The sequence below is a fragment of the Haemaphysalis longicornis genome, unplaced genomic scaffold, assembly GCF_048455015.1.
Source record: "Haemaphysalis longicornis isolate Haplotype H1 unplaced genomic scaffold, Haemaphysalis longicornis Haplotype H1 scaffold_9, whole genome shotgun sequence".
In the NCBI taxonomy this organism is placed as follows: domain Eukaryota; kingdom Metazoa; phylum Arthropoda; class Arachnida; order Ixodida; family Ixodidae; genus Haemaphysalis; species Haemaphysalis longicornis.
The window spans coordinates 80,755,373-80,780,813 of record NW_027526460.1 but is presented as its reverse complement, the minus strand read 5'-3'; the positions used below and the strand labels follow the sequence as shown (position 1 = coordinate 80,780,813).

Here is a 25,441-nt window from a genome sequence, read left to right as displayed (position 1 = left end):
GAAAAACACGCAAAATAAACGCTTTAACAAAAATAACCTGGCAATTTCAAAAGATGCATATTATCTATTTTCTTCAAAAAACGAGAAACAAACAAAAAATCCGCAGAACAACGTTGTAACAGTGAATAAAAAATGGCGTGATCGGACGAACTCTTCATTATGTGTTGGATTTTCGGACACAAACCACGTGATAAGCGAAGTAAATCCAATTCAGCGCAATAGTGGTATAAATTTATAGCATTGGCCAAAAGAATGAAAATAAGTATAAACAGGAAAATAACACTGCTTTCGCTGCTCAAAGTAATATTGGACTGAAAGAACTCGCACTCTAGGCCAGTATCATACCGAGGCGACACCTTACTAGACAATTCTCTGAATTTCTGCAGATTGTTTTAACCGGTTCCGCCACAGCACAACTCCTATTGGACACGAACTCCTCTCGGCACTGTGACGCTTGAAGAGCGATTGGTCGTTCATTGATTCGTAGGGGAGAACGAGGAAGGGGTGTGCACGCTCTCTCGTTCTCCCTCGCTCTCTTTTTGCACGCCTCCTATCAACGTTCTTTTTCTCTTCACTCGCCCGCGTACGGCGCGCCCTTGCGCGGATTTTCGGAGCTTTATAAGGCCGCGCAAGTGGCAAAGCTTGCGGTGTGTACAGCAGCGGCTGCAGTCAGACACAACAGCGACGAAGCAACACTTGGTTGCTTGAGCAGGGTTCTTCACCGACCTCACGTGAGTATTCAGGGCTGACAGCCCTTGGTAGAGTGAATGAATGCGTTTATAAAACGAGTCGTGATGTCGCAGATACGCCCTGTCGTTCACGCCGCTGCCCGTCTGGTAGATTTGGGTGTCTCCCCATCATGTGGGTATCTTGTAGACTACTCGGAAGTCAATAGGCACAAATCATGCGTCACGTTTCTTTCCGGACATTTTTGTTGTAGGTCTTCAAAGAAATACGTATTCCCAATATGGGAGGTTCTGGTTCAGGTGAAACTGTTACGGTTCTGGTTCAGGTGAAACTATTTCGTTCCGGTCGGATTCCGGTTCGACAAAAGCACGTACAGAACCGGTTCGCAAACCGGTTCGGGATCCTGAACCGTGTCGCAAACCAGTTCGACTAGTTCATTGATCACTGAAATTAGAAAAAAAACATTTAGTAGAATAAAACGACCGCAAAATCAAAACACAAAACAAAATTCACAATGATGCTGTTCCTCAAGGGCAGTGGTGCAATTGCAAAGCAAACTTTAAAGAATTACGAGAAATTAGAAAAACAGATGGAGTGGCCACGATTTATCACCTACTTCCTCGTCCCCAATTTATGTTGTCCTAGCCACTGTTCATAAAGCCACCGCCAAGAGATATGACAGTGGAATATATTTTCTGCCCTTTCCTTTTTTGTTAAAATCGCAATCGTCGCTATGGAATCGCCTATTACGCTAACCTTGAAGCCTTAAATTTAGGCCTGCGTACTGGCGCGTTCAAATACCACTGCTTAATACCAACGGCGCACATTTTTTGTATTTGAAACAAAAAAAGACAAATTTTACAACGGGCACATAAATACTACCAATGAATTCGAATATTTCGTCGCCCTGAATAATTTGTTAGCTGTCACCTTATCAACTGTGTTAGCCACACTTTTCTAAAACTAAGCTTTAGTTAACGCTCAGTCCCTGCATTATTCTCTAACCACTGCAATTCATTTTGCGATAGCTATACCGAATGTGTGCATTACAATCAGTATGTCTTCGTACCGCCTCACCCCCGGCCATCGTTCCGTGCTACATTACGGAATCTTTTAATAGATTATGCTGTTACAAAATGAAAGGTAAATTTGACGCGCGGAGCATGAGATGGGACTTTTTTCGGTAGATGCTCTATTAAAGAGCGTCTACCCAAGAGCGCCTACAGCAGTACTACCGTCCGGAACGAGTAGCAGTAGAAGTATTGTTGCGAGCTGGGCAGTGAATACCAGTGCACCTTTGAAAAAAAGGAGATCTGAAGAAGGCAAAACCGCAGAACAAGCAGAAAAGATCGCTTGGCGAAAGGGACAGTGTGACTTACCGGCCTGCCTTTCTGCACAAATCATCTACTTTTTTACTGTTTCTGCATCCAAGACAAGGTCGAGGGCTGCAGTTTATCGCCAAGGGATTAAGTGCGCACCTTAACAGTTTTCACTGACATATGTGCTGTTATTTGTATCTGTAAAAAGGGAACATGTCCACTGTACTGTCCTCAAAAACTGACCACACAACTCACTTCCTGGGATTGATCACACGTTTGGTTGTGAAAGGCGTGGCAAAGAAATGTGAACAGCAATATCCACGTTTTGGTGCTTTTTTTACTTATTCGGTTTTACTTACTTTTTGCGTAATATTTTAAAACAGCGTGATTCGCATTGTTTTTTGTTCTTTAGGCCAAGTTTAGGTCAAATATTTTTATAAAACACACGCACTAGCTGGAGATTTACGAGCTACCTTTTCCCCCTTGCCCTTACCGTGTCCTAGGTAGTAAGTAAAACCAACAAGGGTCAAACATGTCTGTAGGATGCACTTTCTCCGCCTTCAGTTTTATTCTTATTTCATATTTTGTTGTAGAAATCGCTGTCTAATATATTGAATCATCTATCAACCCGACCGTTAAACACCTAGAGCTAAGCCTGGGTATGGTCTAATCCCCTCCGAATCCCCTCCACTGCAGCGCAATCGTAGATTTCGTCACATGACGCTGTCCAAGTCTTCCATGTCCAAAGCCTTAGTAAGTGACTTTGCAAGTCTGGCCACTCCACGGTCTTCCTTCATTTCTACGCGCGACAAGGTCAACTTCCGCAATGGTGCCACTCTTGACTTGCCGAGGAGCACCTGGATATTTGTGGCCTCGTTCTTTCTTGAGTATTAAAACACAGCGCTGCTCCGTAAGCTGCCGGCCTTGCATCGCTGAATGCATGAATCGCTGGGTTGACACGCTTGTCATCTAGAGAGCAACCGAAGTATCTTGGGAAGGAAAACTTTGTCATATCTCTTAGTCGCACCTATCACACTACCCAATCTGTGAGCAAGAAGTCAGGTAGGGGCTTGTCCCAAGAGTACTTCTGCATTTACAACTTCTGTATTAGTAACCAAATTGGGAGTACAAAATAGGCTGGAAGACCAAAAGGGTCATATATCTGGGAGGCGATGCTTGGAATTGCTCTTCTGGTTTTTTAGGTTCTTTCTGTTGGTTGAGCATGTGTTGTAGGGGTGGGTTTAGAATGTCCTCCCTGATGCCCCATACTAGACCTAGAATCTTTTCTACACCTGGGTCGAACTTGACTGGATCACTTTCGCTATAACTTTCATGCAAACGTCTGCTGTTAGTAGATTTCGTCAAGCGCATTCCCGCGTCCTGTAAAATGTGGAAGCAATCGTTCACAAGCCTCCGCCTCTCTTCAAAGCTCCTGGCTCCGATTTTGAGGTGGTAAACGTAAAATTGATATTTCACGCGAGAAGCAATTGTCGGGTACTGACTTGCCACTTGATGGAAATCTAGCATTTAGAATTTATGCAGAGGGTGCAGTCTTTGTCAAGGCGAAAGCAAAATTTTGTAATCCACAAAGATTTCAAAGCGAAAAATACACATTAAGTTGTGACCGAAAAAAAAAATTCCCCGCAATTCCCCGAGGGGAAGAATGTGAAAGTGTGAATGCACGAGTTGAATTTGCGCGGTTCGGTAATGTTCGCGAAAGAGAGATCACACACACACACACAACTACAAAGAAAGAAAGATGCATTTATTCACAGACACCTATTTGTGTTGTCGTTGTACTTGATTGCTAGAGCGGATCTCAGCTTTGAAATTTCGTGTCAGTACTCCTTTAAGCGGGTGCATTAGCCCTTCTCACGCCCGATTCCTGGCCAATCCCCCACGTGGGTATGTACCTTGTCAGCGGCCAGGCAGCGCGCGCCCATCTCCCCCCGTTTCCAAGGAAGACGAGGAGATTCCAGGCCAATCCCCCACGTGGGTATGTGCCATGTCAGCGGCCAGGCAGCGCGCGCCCATCTCCCCCCGTTGCCAAGGAAGACGAGGAGCGCGCGCACCCGCAGCTGTTGCTATGCGGACGGCGGCGGACGCTTCAGGCTCGCTTAAGAAGTGCATTCGCACTTAATATTGTGGCAGGAAGACAGCAAAGTAATTTTGCCCGCATTCTCATATCTCGAAATCTTCTCAGCACTACTGGCGATGAAGGCGCGAGTGTTTAATTCTTTGACACCTTTCAAGGAGCAATTACGCAGAAATCTTGTATCCAGAGATAAGTTGTTAATCACCCATTTATCACGCGTATAAAACTGATTTGCTTCAGCTCGTGACGGCTGTTTAATTAAATACGCTTTTAACGGCCAGGCGAAATTTCGGTTTTAGCGGGTGCCGCGGCAGGCTGCATTTGGTAAAAACAAAGCTGACCACGTGACTGTTTGACAGATACGACAGGGCAGCGCTGTCGTAGTACGGTCGATTCCACGTCGGCGGCAGTTTCTGCTAATACCACTACATACTGATCTCGTAATTCGCTCAATTTAAAAAACAACCGTGATAGAGGAGGCGTGAAAGCAAATTGTGCCTTGGCTATAAAACCACGCGGCATGCTCGAGAAAGTTGGTTGGAAGACGCGCGCTGGAAGCAGCCGGCCGGTCCGTCTACAGGTCTTATTACAGATGTGTTAGGCTTGACACTGCGGCGGATATTCGGTGGATGCTCTCGTAAGCCATGCAGATTACGATTTTTAATGCAATTAGCTATCGCATCATGAAATACTTTCTGATATGGGATGCCCTGTTTGGGACGTCAGTCCAATTTTGTGCAGCGCTAACGCGCTATCGCTCGAGCTACCTGCACCGGCCTGCGCCACGTCACGGCCGTGACTGCCGTTTGCACAGTGACCATGCGGTTCCCCCACTGCGCTTGTCCCCGCCGCTTTTTCACATCCATTGCAATAATGAAGTCAAAAAGATAGAAAGCATGGAATCACTGTCTTATCGTTGGCTCATCGGCGAGCTGCCCAATGAGCCAACGTAATGCCGGGGCCTCCGCCACCTACTATCGGATCGTTCGTTGCTCGAGAGCAAACGGCCGACCTCTCATCGGAGCGGTGAGGCGGCGGTGCGGAAGATGCCAACAGAAACTCGTCACGTGTTTGGATGTTGTTTATTTACTTGACATCCAGGAAATGTTGATTGCACGAGGTCCTCCGCTGGCTGCCTGTTTGCTTTTCGCACACTTTCAACTGCATTTTGAATATGATCTATGGTGCATGTGCTGCTGATATTTTGCAGATGATGTGTGTGTTCACACCAACCTATCTCCGAAGTTAGCTCGCCTTTAAAATTTTGTGCCAGTATTCCTTCAAATCCCCACAAGGCCTTGCAACTTTGGTGAAGACTACAATAACACGGTTTCGTTTTTTGTTTGCAGCCGAGTTTTTTGCACAATGAAGACGAAAAAGGGCTTGCGAATGTCGGATATTGGCACCCTTGGTTACTCACTACTTTTGGTGACCACACATAATTTATAAAACGGCACAGGTGACAGTTTAAATGTTGCTGCATCCAACTAATACCCCGGCATATATGTGGCATCATAAACCATTACAGCTGTGTTCATAGGCGTGCGGCAAGAAATATAAAAATGCACTCTTGTGCACGTTCGAACCACGCATCTCAGAACTTTCCCGTGACAACCTTCAGTACAACCGTAAGGTAAAAGGGTCACCAAAGCACTGCGGATGAACTTTTTCAGTTTTTTCTTCGCGTGGGGAGGCACTACGAAAGCTTTAAGTATCGCCAGCACGGAACGGTGCGGCGTGATTTGCTCGTCACTGCGCATTCGCCTCCACTTCTAATTTGCTTTTGTGGCTTGTCTTTGTAAGTGGCCACCTAATGCGTTCATTGCTGCAGCTTAAGGCACAGCGGCCCGTAGCCACTACACCGCTGCAATGACGTAATTCTGGCGTACGAAGTACACCTGGACCAGCAAAGAGGAAAAAATATTTAAAGCACGTTTCCAAGTTATCTGACGGGCATGGAGCAGCAGTTTTCGGCAGAGATACTTTGCGATCCCATGGTCTGAGTACTCGATGTGTTGATTGAAGGCGTTCTACAAACAATGAGGATTTCGAAAAAAAATCTGGAAATTTGTTTTGTGGGGTACCCATAAAGCGGCCATTATTCCTCAACTGCGCGATGAAAGGCTGCTCTTCCAAGGGGCTCTGGCCAATGCCTATCTCCATACGACTGCACCTTTGTGATTGGTATCTCTGTGCCTGTGCTGCGGAGCATGATGGTGCGAAGAGAAATTGCGTAGTGAAAGGCTATCACAAAAGGAGGCGCTGCACGAAAGGGTTGCTTTCCGGAATTCCCTTTGGACAGACCAGGATCTGCACGCCACCTCAGCAAGTGAGGTAGTGTGAAGCGACTTTGTGTCAAAGAACCGGCACCACATTGCGGCAACCTACTTTACGTGCTTCCGGATACTTTTTCTATCAATGGCACCACAGTGAACAGCTGCTCTAAGCTTGGAGCAAGGGATCGAGACGCACTCGCCGCCCAAGTAAAACAAGCCCACATGTGGCTAGGACGTACTAACCACGTATTCTGATCCTGAAGTACAGATTCCAGCTAATAAAGCGCTTAGCTTCAATTTGTGAAAGAATGCAAAAACCAAAGATGGCTTCTTTACATTGGTTTTAAAATTAAACCAAAATGCGTGACTCATCCGCAAGGTAGAGCCGCATTTTTATAATGAAGTATGTTTTCAACATAAACTACACTTGTGCATAAATAGAAGAGAATGGAGGGGTAAGAATAAATTGTTGAACACCCTAAATTGTCTGAATGCAGAGAAACACGGCTAAACATTTTGGCAATTTTGGAAATGTGAAGTGTTTGTATTTCTATTTTACCTGCAATAAAGAAATGTTCACGCGAACTTATTTTTCAGTGTACAAAGTTTCCGATGGAAAGTTTCCGCAAAACGAGAACCTATGGCATTAGCAGCAATATTTTCCGTCTTACAGCAGGAAAAGTTTAAAATTACGTGCGACTTGTTCAACATTCTGCCAGGCCTCCCGGTTTTGGGAGTTTTTTAGATAATCAAACTTTTTTTGGAAAACTAACTTCAGTCATGTTTCTTTCTGTGAACAAAGCACTTTATACAAATGTTTTATCGGAATTTAAGATATCGACCGGACACGCTTGGCCCATGTCTATTGAAAACTCTCTACAAAGAAATACAAGTTAAGGTGACTCTGTTGAATATTCTAAACAGTATGCTTTTTTTTTGCTTATTCTTATACTTTATTCGAGCTATTCGCGAAAAAGTAGCAGGATCATCATTTTTTCTCACTCCCTCACTTTCCTTCTTCCAGCAATCTCGCCATCATGAGCTGCTTTCACCTGTTCGCTCTGGTGATCCTGGCGATGAGCGGATTCTTCGGCGTGTTGCACGCCAACATGGAGGGTAATGGTGACAACCCCTCCCGACGTCCACAACACCTCTTCTACGCCCCGCCTGTCCCCCCTCCTTTTCTTCTTCACTTCGCGCGTTTCTCCTCCTATTGTATATTCTCTTTTGCTACTTTCTAACTTTTATGTAAAGCCTCCTATCGGCGGTACGCCTGAGTTGGGCTCAGAAGTTGCTTCCGGCATTCGCACCATTGTCAGAAGCGGGAGCGAACCCAAAGCTTTGTCTAAACTCTTCTGAAAAGCGTTCCCCTACTGGCACCTTGCACGAACAGCACTTACACCTTTAACGGTTCTTCCTTAAGACTAACTAAAAGGCCGCATTAGTCAACCGCTACCTTGTAAGTACCTTAAGTATTAGTAATAACTAAATGTAGATTTAACAGAAGTGTTTCGTGGCCCCATCTGCACTGCATAGAGGGAATACAAACCCAGCTTTTAACGAAGTATTTGTTAAAGCACAACCAGTTTTTTTTTTCACAGGAATTTGTTATAACGAGGATTCATTGAATCTCAAATACTTTCCTAGGGTCCATGTCGAGCGAATTCTAGGCAAATGGCACGATCATGCCCGGCTTAGTGCTTAGCCCTGTCGCTGTTTCCCGCCCTTGGTGCACTAAAATTCTCTAAACCAGCTTGAAGTGAAGCCATTGCTTGGCTACAGAACTCTCAGCTAACAGACTAACCAAGACGAGGATTCAGACGAATCACTTCTGTTCAAGACGTCGGCAATTGTCTCCCTGGATAACGGGGCGCTTCTTAGAGCTATTACCGGTGGGAAGGTAGAAGGGTGTCGACACATCGCGGAGCACAAACTCCTGCGTACCTTGTTCACGTGCTGCCGTTGGCGCTTAGAAATTCTGTCTGCACTGCTTGGTGAGGGAGCGCTTTGTGTAGGCCACGTAAGCCGTGTGCTGCCAACGGAGCCTTCGTTTGCAACGGCGAAACGGCGAGAGAAAATGGGAGACAAGCAGTGGCGTTCAGGTGCAACCCATCAGAGCGGACATAGCTTCAACATCGTACGCTATATCGCCGGGTGTTGGCTCAGCGGGGCAAGCCACAACGCTAATGGCGTCACAGTTGCTTGAAACTTTTCGAAGAGGTTGGAAGATGACCGCCGACGCCTCATTGCTCCCACAGCGCAATAATGCAGCAATCAGAGTACATGGCACGCGAGATTCGCATTTATATCACGCTCGTATTGTTCGGTGGTGGCGCTGTGGAGAGGGTTCCCTCGCTTCTTGGTGCGGAAGAGCATTGAGCTTCCATGCGCGGGGTCCCTTCGTGTGCGTGCTGTATGCGATGATGGTTACTGGAGTTACGGCACCCTACAATCGACAAATTTCAATTGGGAAAGCGCGAGTTTTGCACCAATATGACCTTTTCCCAGTTGATTTTGAAGGCAATATCTCGGCTCTTGCGTTACTAGTGTATTCTTCCGCTTCCGCCGGTGTTACAATGTGGACAAAGCAGTGGGCCGGCGCTGAAAACACAGGTTGTTCCACGTTCATTCCCTACGTCGCGAGTCGATCTATCTTTACGTCGGTATATAAGAGAGCTCGGGGAAGAATACGCCCTCTCGGGACTGTCGCGGAACGACCACCCCGTCTAGGCTAAGCCGCTATGGATTGCGATGCGCGACACCGTCCGATCGCACCATTTACTAGAAGTGTATCAGAACGACTATGCCGTGATGATGATAGTGGCACACGATGTTGTAGGAGCTACATCTTCCTCCTCTATGCAATCTACGACAGGAATTATTCCAGACAAACGCTGTTGACAAAGCAGTCGCAACATGCGATGGTGGCGTTGTCTAGATGTTGGCGTGCGCTGGATTGATGTTTGTGCGCGTTGGCGAGGTGCTGCCGTAGCTGGTGGCGGGTGGTTCCTGGCCTCCATTTTTATAGATTCATTCCCCAGGAAGAGCTGACAAAAAAATCCCGCCATCTCCACGAAGTGAATGATGATGATTGGGGTGAACCTAAAATGCTTATCGGTAAAACCGTGACACATTCGCCCACACGTCATATAAACACTCGGCACGTTGTTATAGGTCTTCTTGGCGTGCGCACCATCTAAATGAGTGAAGGACATAAGGTGCTTTCGTAGCCATGCTTGCGTCTCGGTTTTTAGCGCATTGCGAAGAGCGCCACGTACCTCCCGTCACGGCCAGAGAGTCGTGGGATCGAAACCAGGCTCCGCTGCGTCAAGAAGACCACTCTTCGCTCGCAAAGCTTGGGACTTCCCACCGCTCCGTTGAAAAGCCCGTCGACGACGTGGATGTTTGTGGGGTTTTTTGTAGGGCTTGTTTGGGACGATGAGAATCTCCTTGGATGAGTTGGCAAATTAGGTGTGTGACATTTTAGCCACCTTGGCAATCGCCTTATGAAGAGCGTCTTGTGTCTCGTACTCTCGGTACGTGTCTTCAGCTCGCAGACGACGAATGACAACGTCTGCTTCTTCCTCTCCTCCTTGTTGGGTAGCAACGAATGCGTTGAACGTTTTGACCTCTTCGTCCAATCTTTGGTTTTGCCAATCTCTGCGGGCATCGTGCCACAGTCATCGTCAACGGTATGTACACGGCGCAACGTGGGACAGGACAGGGCCCGAGCAAGAGGAGCTTCGCCCCTAAAACGCCAGCATCTCTACTTTGTGGATAATGGCGAGGGTACGGAGCATGGGGACTCGAAATGACATCCAAGTTGCGCCCCGAGTGAAATCCGATTTGAACCCCTACCGTCATTAGATTTATGCGGTGAGATCCACCTTGATTACCCTCTAATTTAAACATCAACTCATAGCTCAAATCAAATTTCGATTTATTTTCGCTTGATGGTGCTGTGCGAACGACTGAACGCGGACGGACATTGGGGGGTCCTAAGGTAGACAGCACCGTTTCAGGTGAGGGAGTAAGCCGTTTGACTCTCCGGTACAAACTCTACGTCGCAGCCCAATGAGTAAGACGACTGACACTAACTCTGTTCAATCTATCAGACACGGGTTGGAATCCTGCCGGTGCCTGTATAATTTTTCCGATTGTAAATGCTATGCGCACGGATGTTGACGCACATTGTGCGGACCTAAGGTACTCCGCACCTAAACCAATGTTCGGGCGTTTTCTGCTACTGCTTTTTGCCAAGCAAGCAGTACAACGGAAGCAATGAAAACTGTCGTACCACTCGTTCTTAACACGACAATGTGGTCGTGGTAAGGTCCCAGTTCTCCAAGACATATTTTGTAAGGACATTAATACTGCTGGTTTCCAATCCGCGGAAACGGCAGCTACACAAGCCTAAATTAGCTCCAACATGTAGTTACCCATCCCGAGGGGCGAATTCATTGGGCAGACTAACAATAAAATTCGACTTTTAATAGGCCCTATCGACAAGCCGCACTTTAGGGAGGCACCGAGAGATGTGACGCCCACTTAGCGCGAGAATGGAGGCACAAAGCACCGTGTAGACGTCTATGGTTAAGCACTGGCGCTAAAACAACAAAATAATGGCTGTGACGTACAATATGGGGGCACAACTATGTGCCTTCTGTCAGTTGGTCATACGTTTGGTTCGGAGGGCGACTGTCAAACCTGCACCTGCCGTTATTTTTCATTTTATGTAGGGTGGGTCGTGCGGTGACCTGAATTTCTTATAACGCACAATATTCTAAAACGGCGAGCGGAGGCTTACATGCCCACTGAAGTAACGCTCGTAATGGGGTGTTCAGATTCCACGGCTTGAGATAGACTCGGCCGCTCCGGTTGTGAGTTTATAACTAAGCTGCGGTTACCCACGCAATCAAGTGCACAGTTTCTGACGTCGGTGGTCCGAAACATGTAAAAAATGGGCATTTGACTTGGTTAGTGTCCGCACCGTTGCTAAGGCGTCCCTTCCATCTTTCATCACAGGCAAGCAGGCCATCTTTAATACGGCTTTGTTGCAGCGTTGCAAGAACGCAGAGAACCATTGTTGTACAAAGTTTCCCGTATTTCTTTTTTGCTTTCGGCTCTGGTCGCACCTCTTTGAATAACAAAAAAAAACGTTTGCATAAAGTTGCCCGCCTAGTTGGCAAGGCAGCCTAGTTCAAGCCAGCCTAGCTCAATGCCCAAGGCAACGTGTGAAGAGAAGGCAAAGGAGCAATTTTGAAAAACTTCTGCCTGCTGCAAGACGTGAAGCAGCTGCAGTGAGTGAAGAAGCAAGCATTGAAAATGTGGGAAGAGCTGAGCGTATCAAAAATGGCTGCCTCGGTGAAAAAAAGCACCGCGCTCTGATTGGAGGTGTTTTTCAACGTAAAAACACACAAAGAAGGTTACCGTTTCAGAATGATCGTGTCCGAGAAAGGCTCCTGGCAACACCGAGCTGGCCTGTTCTTGCAGCAGTGTCTTCCCTTGTTGTTAGTGGACGGCGCGTATCAAATGAGGAGGACACAAGACGTATCTGAGTTTTTTATGAACGACTGTCCTCCGGGGGGAGTGTGTTTTCGATTGACCTGAAGGACATGCACGACTCGTGGCCACATGCATCTATTTATGAGACTGTTTAGGAGGCAATTGAAAGAGCAGGAACTGCTCGGTTCCAGAATGCATTCGGCATTAGTGTGGGCAGGTTCCTTGAGTTGATGTCTTACTATTTTCAGTCTACATTCGTGGAATATGAAGGCAGCCTATATGTACAGCAAAACGGTATGTGCATCGGCTCGTGTTTAGCGCCCATACTCAGCGACCTTGTTCTAGCCCGCTGCGATATGGTTTTACAAGCCGCTTTACGGGGGTCGCCGGTCGTAGAGGTTTTTCACTTTGTAGATAATTTTTTGATTACCTTCATAGCCGCTGGTGACGCCACTTGCAAACTTCTACCCGATGGGCTGAGAACCTTCTCTACCCATTTGGCGGGATTTTAGCTGACAAAAGAAACACCAAAGAATCAGCAACTCCAATTACTGGACATGAAGCTGTATATACAGGAAACGCACTTATGCTGGAGCTAATCACCAAGATCAAAGAAGGCACTACTGCCTTTCACGTCTGCTCATTCGAAGTTAGTAAAACGCGGTGTCACCACAGCAGCTTTGAAAAATGCCTTGAACAGGTCTTGCAACCATCGCATAAGTGAGAGCTTTCAGGGGCAGGTGGGCCGTTTGCGCTCAGCTGGGTGCCCTGAACCCATCTTCAATAGCGTGGGCAACTAGATTTGGCGGGAACTGCGCACTCCTTCGTGTATACAGGAAAATGAAAGGGACAATGATAAGACTGCTGTGATGCCTAAATTCATTGTGTTACCCACAGGCAGCAGGAGGTTAGGGGAAGAGGGGGTGTGCACCTGGGTATTTCGGCTCCCAACAAACTCAGCAAGATTTGTGCGTGAGTTGATGATGGTTCGCCTTCCCGTAGCGACTGTGACATAAACCACGTGCGACCCTTAACCAATTGCAAGGCTGGCGTAGTTTACTCAACTGCGTTGAGCTGTGGCCGCCTGTACGTAGGCCAAACTGGGCGGTGCCTGAACTTACGGCTTCTGGAGCACGCGTCCAGTGTCAGAGCAAACTCCGGTGGCTGGCTTCCCTTGCACGCGTCGTCCTGCAAGTGCACTCCTGAATTCTAGCACTGTAAAGAGATAAAGCACTAAAGAAATCGACGCACGCTGAGGTACTGGAAGCCTACATAATTTATAAGAGTGGCACTGATTGCTTAAGCACACCTTTTGTTTCCTTGTCTCCAAAGGAGACAGCGTTTATTGAGGACTAAGCGAAATGGTCGAACTGTTAATATAACGCAAAGATGCTCTATCGTGTATATATTTTTAACGTTCTTTGTAATCTTTCTTGTTTGTTTATTCTTTCCGACCTTATCTTGGGCTAACCTTTTCGGCAACTAAACACTTTGTTGGTAGTCAGCGCTGTGTGTGTAGCCTCGTTTTTTCTGTCTTGTCTTGAGGGCTGTTTTTGTTTCAAGTACGAACCAACACGCCGAAACATTGCCTTGCTTCTGTACCTCAAGATTGAAATTTGGCATAATGCTTCGCATGGGGACTCACTCAATCAGTAAAGACAATTTTATATCGCCTAAATGTTTTATTCTACTGCTTGCCGTGCGTGTTTCCGCACCGTGCAGCGAGGCGCATGGATTTCGAGGTCCTGGAAAAGCGATCGGCGCCACTGCCTGGGCTCTCGCCGAAAGAGGGGCCGGCAAGGTCAGCGAGGTCTCCACCCATTAACAGAGTGCTCTACCCACGCCGCGTCATCATCAACATGTTACCGGCCGGCGGGCGCTCGATGGAGATGCAATCACAGGGACGGAAGAGCGAGTTCCTCGGAGGAGGAGCAGGAAGCTAGAAATTCTGGGCCACTTGACTCCTCCACGAGGGACGCCTAAACAAGGTGGTGTGCTCTCTCCGTGCTAAACGATCGCTAATCTGACGCTGTGTGATCGGCTGCGGGGCACCGGCCGCTCTATTTCCCATTTTTGCAAACATAAGGAAGAAATTTCATAAAACTGATTTTTACAGACGAGATGTAAAAATTGGTATGAGGATTTTTGAATATACAAAGTTTCCTGAATAACCGATTATTAAAAATGTCCGCATATTCGAACAATCAGACATTAAGATATTATTCGTATCAGAATATTTTGTATACCGTATATGTAAATACCGGATTTTTGAAAATTCGAGAGAGTAGAATGTAAGTTCTTTTAAAGTAGTTTCAAAAAGTTGCAATTTTAGAATAATTGATTGCGTTGCGATGCGATGGCGACGGGATTGAAAAAAAAACACTAGATTTTTTATTAAAGGAGTGTTGTAGCGGCATGCACCAATGTAGGAACAACTGAACTGGAGAGCCCATCGGAAAAAGGGCCCCTTGTGCAACTTGCGCGTGATTATATACCTAAGCAGCACTGGGGCACAGTGCGGCAGTGATCGTTGAACCGAAACGAAATATACAAATATGCAGCCCAACTGAAGTCCTCATGGTTGTTACTGGGTAGGTTCCTCACTTGCAAGTGGTGAATGTCCTTCACTAGATGGGCTGCTTCTTCCCGACATATAAAGGCCTGCAGAGACTCGTGTCAGTTTCTAACTCTTCGAGGAGTTCCAGGTTTTCGTCGATCCAGGCGGAAGAATAATGGGCCCGACTTGCTGATAACTTCTCTTGGGTGGTGACTTCTAGTCACTTTTAAATCTAATCGTGGGTTTCTGTACTCGAAAAAAATTGACAATATTTACTCTCGATTCTCGCGCAACCCTCCAGGCGGCCGTGTATCGTTTGCTGCACTGTTGCTTTTGCCTCAGTCACTCGCGTAACCGACGGAGCTTCTACTGCGGATCATCAACAAATGTGACTGATGTAATCCCGACGACGTGCTACTGAGTTCTTGGCAATCGTCCGTGTAGCAGCAAAACTGGGGCAGTTGCGTTGCAGCCTGCGGAGGGTACCGGTAAACTCCAACGTACACGTTACAGAATGGCGCATGGGTCGGTGCTCCAGAATAGCCACTTCAATAAAGCTTTTTTAAACAGTTATAGCGCTCCACTTGAACGTTTGCCAGTGAGTCGCACGCGGACGAATGTTCCATCCGAATGCCACGATCTTGCAGAAACGCCTCAAACTGCCTAGACGCAAACTTTGTACCGTTATTGGAAATTATCTCATCTGGGTAGCCGTTGCGCGGTAACACAGCCACTAAAACGCGTATTCCTGTGCTGGTAGTTGTATCGCTACATAAATGTACTTCGGGCCACTCACAATTCTTCCAAAAGCATGATTGCTTATCTGCAATTGAAAGGCGCCCTCTCAAATGGAGCGACAATGTCCATGCCCACCTTCGGTCACGGCTGATCTGGAAAGAGAACCGGTTCAAATGCTATGCCTCTCCCCTTGTTTCTTTTATCTGCTTCCTGGCAAATACTGCATCTCTGGATAGCTTGCTTGACATCAATGCCACCAATATGTCCCTCCTAGCTGCGCTTTTGTTCGCACTGCCCTGGGATTCGCCTCATGAGCTGCGGTTATTACCTTCTGTGTGAGGGATGTGGGAACCACGAGCCGTTCGCCACGCAGCATCAGATTGTCTAAACAGAAAATTTCATCACGTACTTCGAAGAACAGCTGAAGATCGGCCGAGAAATATACGTTCTCCGGCAACAGCGATTCCTCACAGATTTTGCTTTGTTTCAGTGTGCTATCTTGTAACTGGGCCTGTTCAGACTGTTCTAAGGGAATGCAAAAAGGAATTTCGAGAACTGATACCACCTTATCTAACCGGTTTTCTTCTTGGTGTGGAGATGACCCGGGCAAGCCTTAGAGTGCGTCCACCACTTCATTTACGACTCCTTGTGTTCCTTGAATGTATAAATCTTCCGTAGCAGGCGTTTTGACAATCGCGGTACCCACGAGCGGCGCCTCCCTGTTCCTTGATTTGAAAGCAATGCCACCAAGGCTTGGTTGTCAGTAAGCAACGTGAGGTGGCATCCCAACCGGCAGACATGCCACCGCGCACACTCCCAAACACAGGCAATCGCTTACCGTTCTCCTACCCAATGTTTCCTCTCAGCTGGCAAACGAACTCGAGACACGAAACCGAGAGTGTGCAGTTTACGTCCGTCTACCTGCTGTAGGAATGCTCCAGGCTCCGCACAGGGATGTGTCAGTGGGCACTACCACTTTCAGGGATGCCTCGCACAATCTTAGTATAGTGCTATATGCCAGCACGTCTTTTTTCATGGTGACACTAGCGTCTATGTGTTCCGACGACACGAATCGCTGCCCCTTTCTTCCCGGAACACCAATTGGCTGGACAAAGTCGGCGAAGTTGGAAATGAACCTAGTATCATAATCGAGCGACCCTAGAAAGAAATGATCGAAAAGTGGCTGGGTCAGTGAGCGCTGGAGTGTCTGGACATTTCACCTCAATGGCACAATACCGTTTGCCGCTATTCAGTGGCTTGAAAGCTCGAGCTCCGACATGTCATTGGCACTTGTGTGTTTAGTTTGCGTCCTGCCTGTCTGATGCTCTTTTATCCCTGCAGCAAGGTTCATCATGTGCTCCTCTCTGCCCTTTCCGAACACAATTATGTCGTTAATAGAAAATTTATTCATTGATGGCCGGGTTTAATGCGCAACGCAACTCAGGCGATGGGCTTCGCCGTAGTGGAGGGTTCCGGATTAACTTTGACCACCTGGGGATCTTTAACGTGCACCGAAATCTTGTGCACACGGGCGTTTTTGCTTTTCGCCTCCATCAGAAAAGCGGCCACCGCGGCAGAGAATCGAACCCGCGACCTCGTGCTCAGCAGCGCAACGTCTTAGCCACTGAGCCACCACGGCGGGTGTTAATAGAAAACAGTACGCCGCCACAACCTTGCATAATTTTTGACATCATACTCTGAAATCTAGATGGCACTGAAGCCATACCAAAACACGCTCTTGAAACAGAAGTGGCCGTCGTGTATTATAAATGCTGTTATATTGCGGCTCTAGGGGTGAACCATGCCGCGATTGTAAGTGGATGCCAGGTCAAGCGTGGGATAGTGTGTGGCCCCCACTCTATTGTGCAATAGTTCACTGTATGAGGAAGGGAAACGCTACCAGCTTCGACAGCTTTGCTTACCAGTCGAGCATATTCGCATTGAGGGATACGACCATTTTTTTCAACAAAACAATGTGAGGCCTCCATTCAGATGCTTCTATTTTCTCTTTCCCGTCTCTTTGTTCCAAGCGGCGGAGTTCTCCCGAGACTCGTGGCAGGAGTGATAGCGGAAGGCGCTTGAGGTTCGAAGTTTTGACACGGTGCACAAAACCTTGCGCCATCCAAGCCCTGGATGAAAAATAGCCCCAAACTCTTCAAGCAATTCTGTGGAAAGGTTAATGGGCCGCTTTTCTTCTGCCTTGACAGAGAAAGGGACTGTTCCAGCGCTTCTACGCGGCGATGTCATTTCTAGGCACAGTGGTGGCCTGTCACAATTCTCCACACCGAGTGACTTGATTGCGTCAATACCCAAAATCGAGGTGCCCTCTTCAACGACACAAACAAGAAGAAATGTAGTGCAGGTGTCGTCCGGGACATCTGCTGAGAAGCTTACACCGGAATAGATTTATATTCCACTTATCTTTGGGGGAGGGGCCGAAAGTAATGACCTGTGCTTTAAAATGCTGCTAAACCAATCATGCCTCATGTCGAAACGGGTGAGACTGAATATACGAGGAAATTTATGTTCATTCGAACTACTAGTATTGCAATGTAAAATGAAGCCCGCGTGGTCGTTGTTACAGTCAGAATGCTCAATCCCTACACAGTGGCCGAATGTTCGTCGTCTGCTTCACGAGCCGATGTGGGTTCTGTATTGCAAGGCAAGCGGAATGACTCATATGTCCGGAATGATGACACAGTTATTCTTGAAGGGAGAACGAAGCAAAGCCGCATTGTACTGAGATGAAACGCAGGTGTTACAATGTGCCTGTTGGCTGCGTGAATGGTAAGAGTGGCTACCTAAATACAGCTTCGTGTGGGGCGTGTTTTTGCTAGCATTTACTGGGGACCATTGGGGATCATTGGCTGTATGTTGAAACTGCGGCGCTACAAGTATAGCTCGAGCGAACGATAGACAAGACCCTTCAAGAAGCAACCGTTCGCACAAGGTGCGAGTTGCGACACGCGGCACAACCGCCGCAGTGGCTCAGTGGCTAAGGCGTTCAGCTGCTGACCACGAGGTCGCGGGTTCGATTCCCGGCCGCAGCGGTCGCTTTCCCGATGGAGGCGTAAAGCAAAAATGCCCGCGTGTACGAGATTTTGGCACACGTTAAAGATCCCCAGGGGGTCAAAATTAATTCAGAGCCCTCCACTACGGCGCGCCTTAGTGCCTGCATTGCGTCGGCGAACTAAACCGTACAATCAATCGATACACACGCTACAATATAGTGCCACTGGGAATCTTCCTGAGAAGGAAAAGAGCACGTAGCAGAAAGCCCCGTAACGCTGTAACGTAAGCATTAATACTTCACTGACTTGTCCAAAAGTGCGTTTCCATCGGCAGTGATAGCGAAAACGAATCTCATTATACATTTATACAACAAGAAGCGAATTCTATAGACGCGAAAACGCATGAAACAGACGGAATCTACGATTACCTGAATGTAATTATCAGGATTAGGGTGTTGTGCAGTGTGACAAACTAATACCCCTGATACGGGTAGTATGTAACAATGTCGGTGCATTGCTTAATGAGATTGACATTTCCACACCGGTGCGCCCCGGCGAAAGGGCACGCCAGCCTCGCTCCGTCGACGCTTAAGCGTCTGCCGCTTTGTTTAGTGTATTACTTCCACCGGAGGTTGCGACCTTTGAAGGAATGGTTCTTCAACGCACTGAATATTGCCCTGTTTTTATTGGCTCCCATTCTAACAGGTTTCGAGCTTTCATACACTATTATTGATTGGTAGTGGCCAGACCCTCATACTGTCTCCCCTAAATTAATAGAGGCCACAGAAAAATCAAACCAGTTCACGGAGTGCATTTTCTGCGGCAGAAAAAACTCACTATAGTGCGGTGTCTGTATGTTAAACGCCAAAACTCAAAGTCGCGTCTCTCTATTGGCGGAAGCACAGCTGTCCTGCGTGGACATGAAACCCGTCTGAAGCGCGCGTTAGAGGCGAGGCCATGAACATCGCACCCAGCGCTTCATCTCAGCATAAGTGTCTCTTTTACCACCATTGTGCCCTACTTAGCCGGTGTGCGCTCGTGAACTTATTCAGTCACTGCTATCTATAGCGAGATGAGTCTAGCACTTCTCACCCTGTATTGAATTAGGTCGTGCGCGAAGTCTCTTGGCAGCAATCTTAAAGATGAGGGGCAATACTTCCCCTGCAGAGTTTCACTGCTTCAGATGGGAAAGAAGTCCGTGGCGCGGTCCCCTACCTTGAGTATGGCTTTGCGATCTGTGAAGGGCATAACGTACTGGTATGTCCTGACTCCGTAGTGAAGGGTGTTATGCTTCATCAGGATGGCCGTGTGCTTAACATTGTAAAAATGCCCATTAGACCCACCACAAGCATAGACTGTTTTCCTTGATATTGCTCGTAAATGGTCGCATATGCAGCATTTGCATAATTTTTAAATGCACCCCGGTGTGGTTTCAGTCAAGGTACATCACCTGTGGCAACATGACTCTTTAGCTCGCCATTTGTTTTTACCTTGCCGCCGTTACAATCAGCCCGTTGAAAGCGAAAAGCTTGTGCACACGACAATGTGGGGAGGGGGTCAATTTCATGTTCAATAAACGTTGGGGTCATCTTTGTACCGCATCACAGAGTTAAGGGCGAAAGGTGAACACCTGGCCATTTAGTAATGTGTTCTGTTTTTCTCTCCATTTCTAGGCGGTCGTTCGTAGGTTGCGGGACCACGTGACCCAAGGAGTTCTGCGGAAGATATCGATTAAAAAAAAACAATTGTGCTCCGTGACCCTGGTATGCATTGCCCAGTTGTCTGCTAGGAAGAATAAAAAAACTGCTAAACACTACCCCTTACCGTCTCTGCGTGCCCCTGTGTATGTGTCTATACACACAAAGACGCTGATACGTGTATCTTGTATAGGAAAGGAAGGCATAGGATTTTCTATTTATAAATAACGTTTGTGATAGTTGGCTTTGGGTGCGTGTCTGTGTCTACATATAAAGGCGCCTATATAGGTCTGTTTTATAGTAAATGACGGTATATGACTTTAGGTATACGGATCGGCGATGTGGGTATTTTTTAAGCACCACTGTGAGAGGTTGCCAGGAGGTTGCCTGACCTCAGCGAGAGTGCTGTCCTGGTCGAGCGAAACAATACTCCGAAATCCGGCGTAATGGGGTAGGGAAGGGCGCTGCGGTGAAGTAGGACTCTACATGGATCGAAGCTAGTCTAGTAGATCAGCGCGCGTGCCTGGGTAATTGTGAGCCTGTGCAGGCGAGTAAGTGTGATGGTTGTGGACGAAGTAGGGTCGAGGAGGAGCTTGAGGAGGGCCCTGGTCTTTTTTATAGAAAGGTCTCTGCGCAAGTAGCAGATGTGATAGCAGTGAGTCCAACCGAGTTTGGAGGCATGAACATGCATGGAAACTTGAATGCGAGAAAGTTGGCGTTTCAGCGCCCTTGGTCGTTTGTAGGAGCGTCAGCGCATTTCGATGCTGCGATAGTCTTCCAACAGATAAAATAGGTGGAAATCCGCATACGGGCTGGAAAGCTCAAAGTCAACTGGTTCGTCATGACTGGGGGTTATGTCCATGATATCAATAACACGGTTAGCCAGGCTAGTTGGTATTCTTAATTCATGGCTGTAACTTTTGCGTAACTTTATACGGAGGCAGATACAAGAAGGTAAACGAAGACGAGCGCAGACTAACAGCTGAAATTTATTTCTTAAGCGACACATATTGTCACGAAGCCAAAGACAAAAAAAGAGTTTAGTGGAGCGAACTTATGCTCCCCTAACAACTGAAAGAATACAGGCGGGGAAGCAGCAGTCAACAAAGTGACGTCCGGAGTCGAGCGTCGAGAGTCAAATTAACGCCGTGGCGTCTGCTCTGCAGACGCCGCGAATGTTTCTCGAACCATCGATTTACATCCAGAACAAAGAAGATTGTTCTAGGCTGTTCACGTTAGTTCAGAAGGCTTTTCATCAGTGGAGATAACACACGTGGCATAGAAAGAAAGAATGGAACACGGCCTTCCCTTGGCATACAGTTGCCACAGACCGGCGCAGCGGGTGGTAAAAGCAAAACCTAAATAAACAAACCAAATGAATGGTTCGCGGCATTAAACACACCCCCCCCCCCATCTAAGAGTGCATCGACCTGATGCTAACAAAAGTGACAGTACGAACAATTAAAAAATAAAAGTCCATCATAGTGCGTCGAAAGGTTTGTTTTAAGCGAACCACATGAACGACATCGCGCCGCCTGCAACGTCATGATGTGCCAGAATCACCATCGGGGATCACTTCGAAGGTAAGTTGGCCAACACGTCGTAGAATCTGGTCGTACAAATTTCGTTGTAGAAGCTTCTCACTCAGACCACGTCGTCGGATGGGAGTCCATACCCACACACGATCCCTTGGGGGTACTTGGCGTCTCGGTGTCGAAGGCTGTAGCCGCCGGCATCCACCAGCTGCTGGTCCGTTGTACGAACTCGAGCGAGCTTGCGCGCCTCCTCCGCACGCTGGAGGTATCCTTGGACGTCGGCGTTGAGGTTGTCGTCTTCTACGTGCGGAAGCATGGCGTCAAGCTTCGTAGTCGGCCGCCTTCCGTAGACAAGCTCAAACGGTGTCATCTGCGTAGTTTCTTGGATAGCCGTGTTGTACGCCAACGTGACATATGGGTGCACATCGTCCCAGGTCTTACGTTCAACATCGACATACATGGACAGCATATCCGCAACCGTCTTGTTCAAACGTTCCGTTAGTCCGGTCGTTTGGGGGTGGTAGGACGTCGTTTTTCGGTTGGCCGTATTGCTGTAGCGTAAGATTCCTTGCATCAGCTCGACAGTAAGGGCCGTTCCGCGGTCCGTGATTAGAACTTCAGGGTCTCCAAGTCGCAGCACAACTTGACTTGTGAAGAACTTTTCGACTTCTTGGGCAGCCCCCCTCGGCAGGGCAGCGGTATCAGCGTAGCGCATCATGTAGTCTGTCGCGACGTCAATCCACTTGTTCTCGGATCCTTACGTAGGGAACGGTCCCAAAAGGTCCATTCCAATCGTCTGGAAAGGCTTCGATGGGACGGCGATCGGCTGCAGAAGTTCGGCGGGTCTTGTCAGCGGCGTTTTTCGTCGCTGGCAGTCACGGCAGCTCCGGACGTAATGGGTGACGTCAGATGTAAGGCGCGGCCAGTAGTACCTCGCCTTGATTTTTCCCGTTGTGCGAGCTGTTCCGAGATGTCCGGAAGGCGGGTCGTCGTGGCACGATTCCAAAACTTCGTGACGAAGATCTGCCGGGATGACAAAAGGTGATTCGTTCTCATTCGGGGGCTGAAATTTTTCATCACGAGGACGGCGTTTTCGAGGCTGAATGCTGGTAAGTTTCGTTTGAAGGCCCGAGGCATTGCGACATTGCGTCCTTCCAGGTAGTCGATCATGACGTGTAACTCGGGCTAGGAACGCCGTTGGGCGGCTAGTTCGCTCTCCTTCATGACTCCGAGGAACGCGCTGTCGGCATCGGAGTCTTGGCGTGGTGGATCGACGGGGGCACGAGACAGATAGTCGGCGTGGGAATGTTTTCTACCGGATTTATCAACAATTGTAACGTCGAATTCCTGCAGGCGCAAGCTCCATCGCCCAAGGCGTCCAGAGGGGTCCTTCAAAAAGGCAAGCCAACACAGCGCATGGTGGTCTGTAACAACTTTGAACGGTCTACCATACACGTATGCGCAAAATTTTGAAATGGCCCATATGATATCCAAGCACTCTTTCTCGGAGGCAGAGTAGTTTTTATCCTCCTTCGACAGACCACGGCTCCCCGCACGGGGCACCTTGAGTATTCATGGTGACGGTGTTGGCGACACCGCGGACCCCGAGCCCCCAACATAAACTGTAACCTACCGTGGTGATGTGTTTAAAGGTGAAGGGTAGAAGCCTCAAACGGTGGCCGTCGGAGCCCAGGTCAAGCTCCGGCGGATGGGCTCCCTGTCTGTTTACCAGGCAGGGAGCTCCGGGACCTCTCAGGCTATCAGGGTAAGGTTTGAGAAGAAAGTACCCCCGTCCCCTGCTTTTTTCTATGCTGTATGGAAAATTCAAAACCCCCCCCCAAACGTGATCGGTCCCTGAAAAGGGGCCGCACCGAAGTATCTTTCCCTCCACTTCCAAGCATGAGCTTCCCAAAGCCAGACAAATACTCTCGTTTCCTTGTTATCGAATCCCTTGACACAGCCCGCCCTCTTGCTTCACAATCAGTATTTTTGATTACAAAATACCTTGATGGAATCATTGGGAAAACCTATAACACCAAAAAACAACGCACAGGTGAAGTCCTTGTTGAAGTAAAAAACCAACAGCAGGCAACCACACTTCTTGGTCAGACGAAAATGGTCGATCTGGACATCAGGGTCACACCCCACCGCAGCCTGAATAGCTCGCAGGGTGTGATCTCTGAGGCAGATCTTCTTAACGAGACAGATGCCGACATTCTTGAAGGTCTAAAGGATCAGGGTGTCACAGCCGTGCGCCGCATCACGATGCGTAGAGATGATAAGGTAATCCCCACGAAACATATCATCTTGACCTTCAACTGCTCCTCACTTCCTGACCATATCAACGCAGGGTTCATCCGATGCTCCATTCGTCCTTACATTCCGAACCCGCGCCGCTGCTTTAAGTGCCAGCGGTTCGGGCACGGAACCAACTCCTGCCGTGGTCGTCTGACCTGCGCAAAGTGCGCTCAGCATGATCATCCATCTGATAATTGTCCATCATCAACCCTCACCTGCGCCAACTGCCAGGGACCCCATGCCGCCTACTCTCGAACGTGCGAGAAGTTTAAGCAGGAGAAGGCGATCATTAATGTGAAGGTAACTGAGAACATCACCTTCCCAGAGGCGCGAAAGAGGTTCGCCTCTTTCCCCCTGGGGAGGTATGCCGACGCGGCTCGCCGGGGGGCGGAGCGGCGTCTGGTGTCCACAGGGACCCAGTTCAGCGAGTCTGACCTGGTCCCTCCTTCGCCCCCCCCCCGGGGTTGCCTCTGGCAGCCCAACCCGCCACCACGCCGCTTGCTGAGGCAGCAGCGGTTGTGGTGGCAACCTCTTCCGTCGGGACCGGTGCCGCTCCCGTCCGTGCCTCCCCATCGTCCAGTGCGTTGGAGTGTGCCATGGACACCACGAGCCCTGCACCGGCTCCCACCGCCACCGCACCGCCCGTGCCACTTCTGGTGCCTTCGACACCACCGGCGGTGGCGGGTCACACGAAGGGCCCCCGAAGGGGGGCCAAGTCCGGGGGGCCCGGTTCGACGGGCACACCCAGGACATCGGACGACGAGATGGACGTCGTGCCGTTCTTGCCTGCAACGCAGCGCAAGGAGCGGCCTCCGTCGTCCAAGCCTACAGATAGGCCACCCAAAAAGCCCAATCCAAGAGTCACAGCCCCGAAAGACAACACATAAACATACACACTCCAGTAGCTCTCACACTAAATAATGGGAAGAGAAAATATTGTTCAATGGAACTGCAGAGGCCTTATGAATAATCTTGACGACGTGTATGAGATTCTGCATACCAATCAGCCAAGTGTAATGTGTGTTCAGGAAACACATTTGAATTCTAAACACAAAAATTTCTTGAATAGTTACCTGTTATACAGAAAGGACAGGGATGGCTGCACACACTCTTCTGGGGGTGTGGCCATAATCGCCCGGAAATCTTTAGCATGCCACCCTGTCACTTTGAACACCGTCCTTGAGGCTGTAGCAATACGCTTAATAATATTTAATAGGTTGATAACGGTATGCTCGATATACATTCCTCCTGATGTTTCACTTTTAAGCTCTGACTTCGAGGCGCTGGTTGACCAGCTGCCCGAACCATACATCCTGACAGGCGACCTTAATGCTCACAACACTCTTTGGGGCTCTTCTCGTACGGATGCCCGAGGTCGCCTTATAGAAAAATTCCTTACATCTTCAGGAGCATGCCTTTTCAACAATAAACAGCCTACATACCATAACATAGGACACAACACATACTCATGTCTTGACTTGGCGATTGGCTCCGCAGTTCTTTTTCCATGTCTTGAGTGGGGTGTGGGCACTGACCCATATGGCAGTGACCACTTCCCCACCTCACTTACATATATAGGTAAAGGCCCAAGCAGTTCATCTTCTCATAATAGGTTCAATGAAGCACGAGCTAACTGGAATACATTTACAGAGACATCCAAACTACACCACACATCCATAGGACACCTTCACGTTGAAGAAGCTACCCAACTCCTCACGGCGCA

General features: G+C 48.3%; 1 long non-coding RNA gene across 1 annotated transcript; it reads left to right on the top strand.

Moving 5' to 3' along the window:
* Nucleotides 1–417: 417 nt before the first annotated feature.
* Nucleotides 418–19,972, top strand: LOC144153041 (uncharacterized). The gene is made up of 4 exons (XR_013319277.1): nt 418–731; nt 7,402–7,493; nt 13,605–13,870; nt 19,862–19,972. It is a non-coding gene; the product is annotated as an uncharacterized LOC144153041 (long non-coding RNA).
* Nucleotides 19,973–25,441: the final 5,469 nt, after the last annotated feature.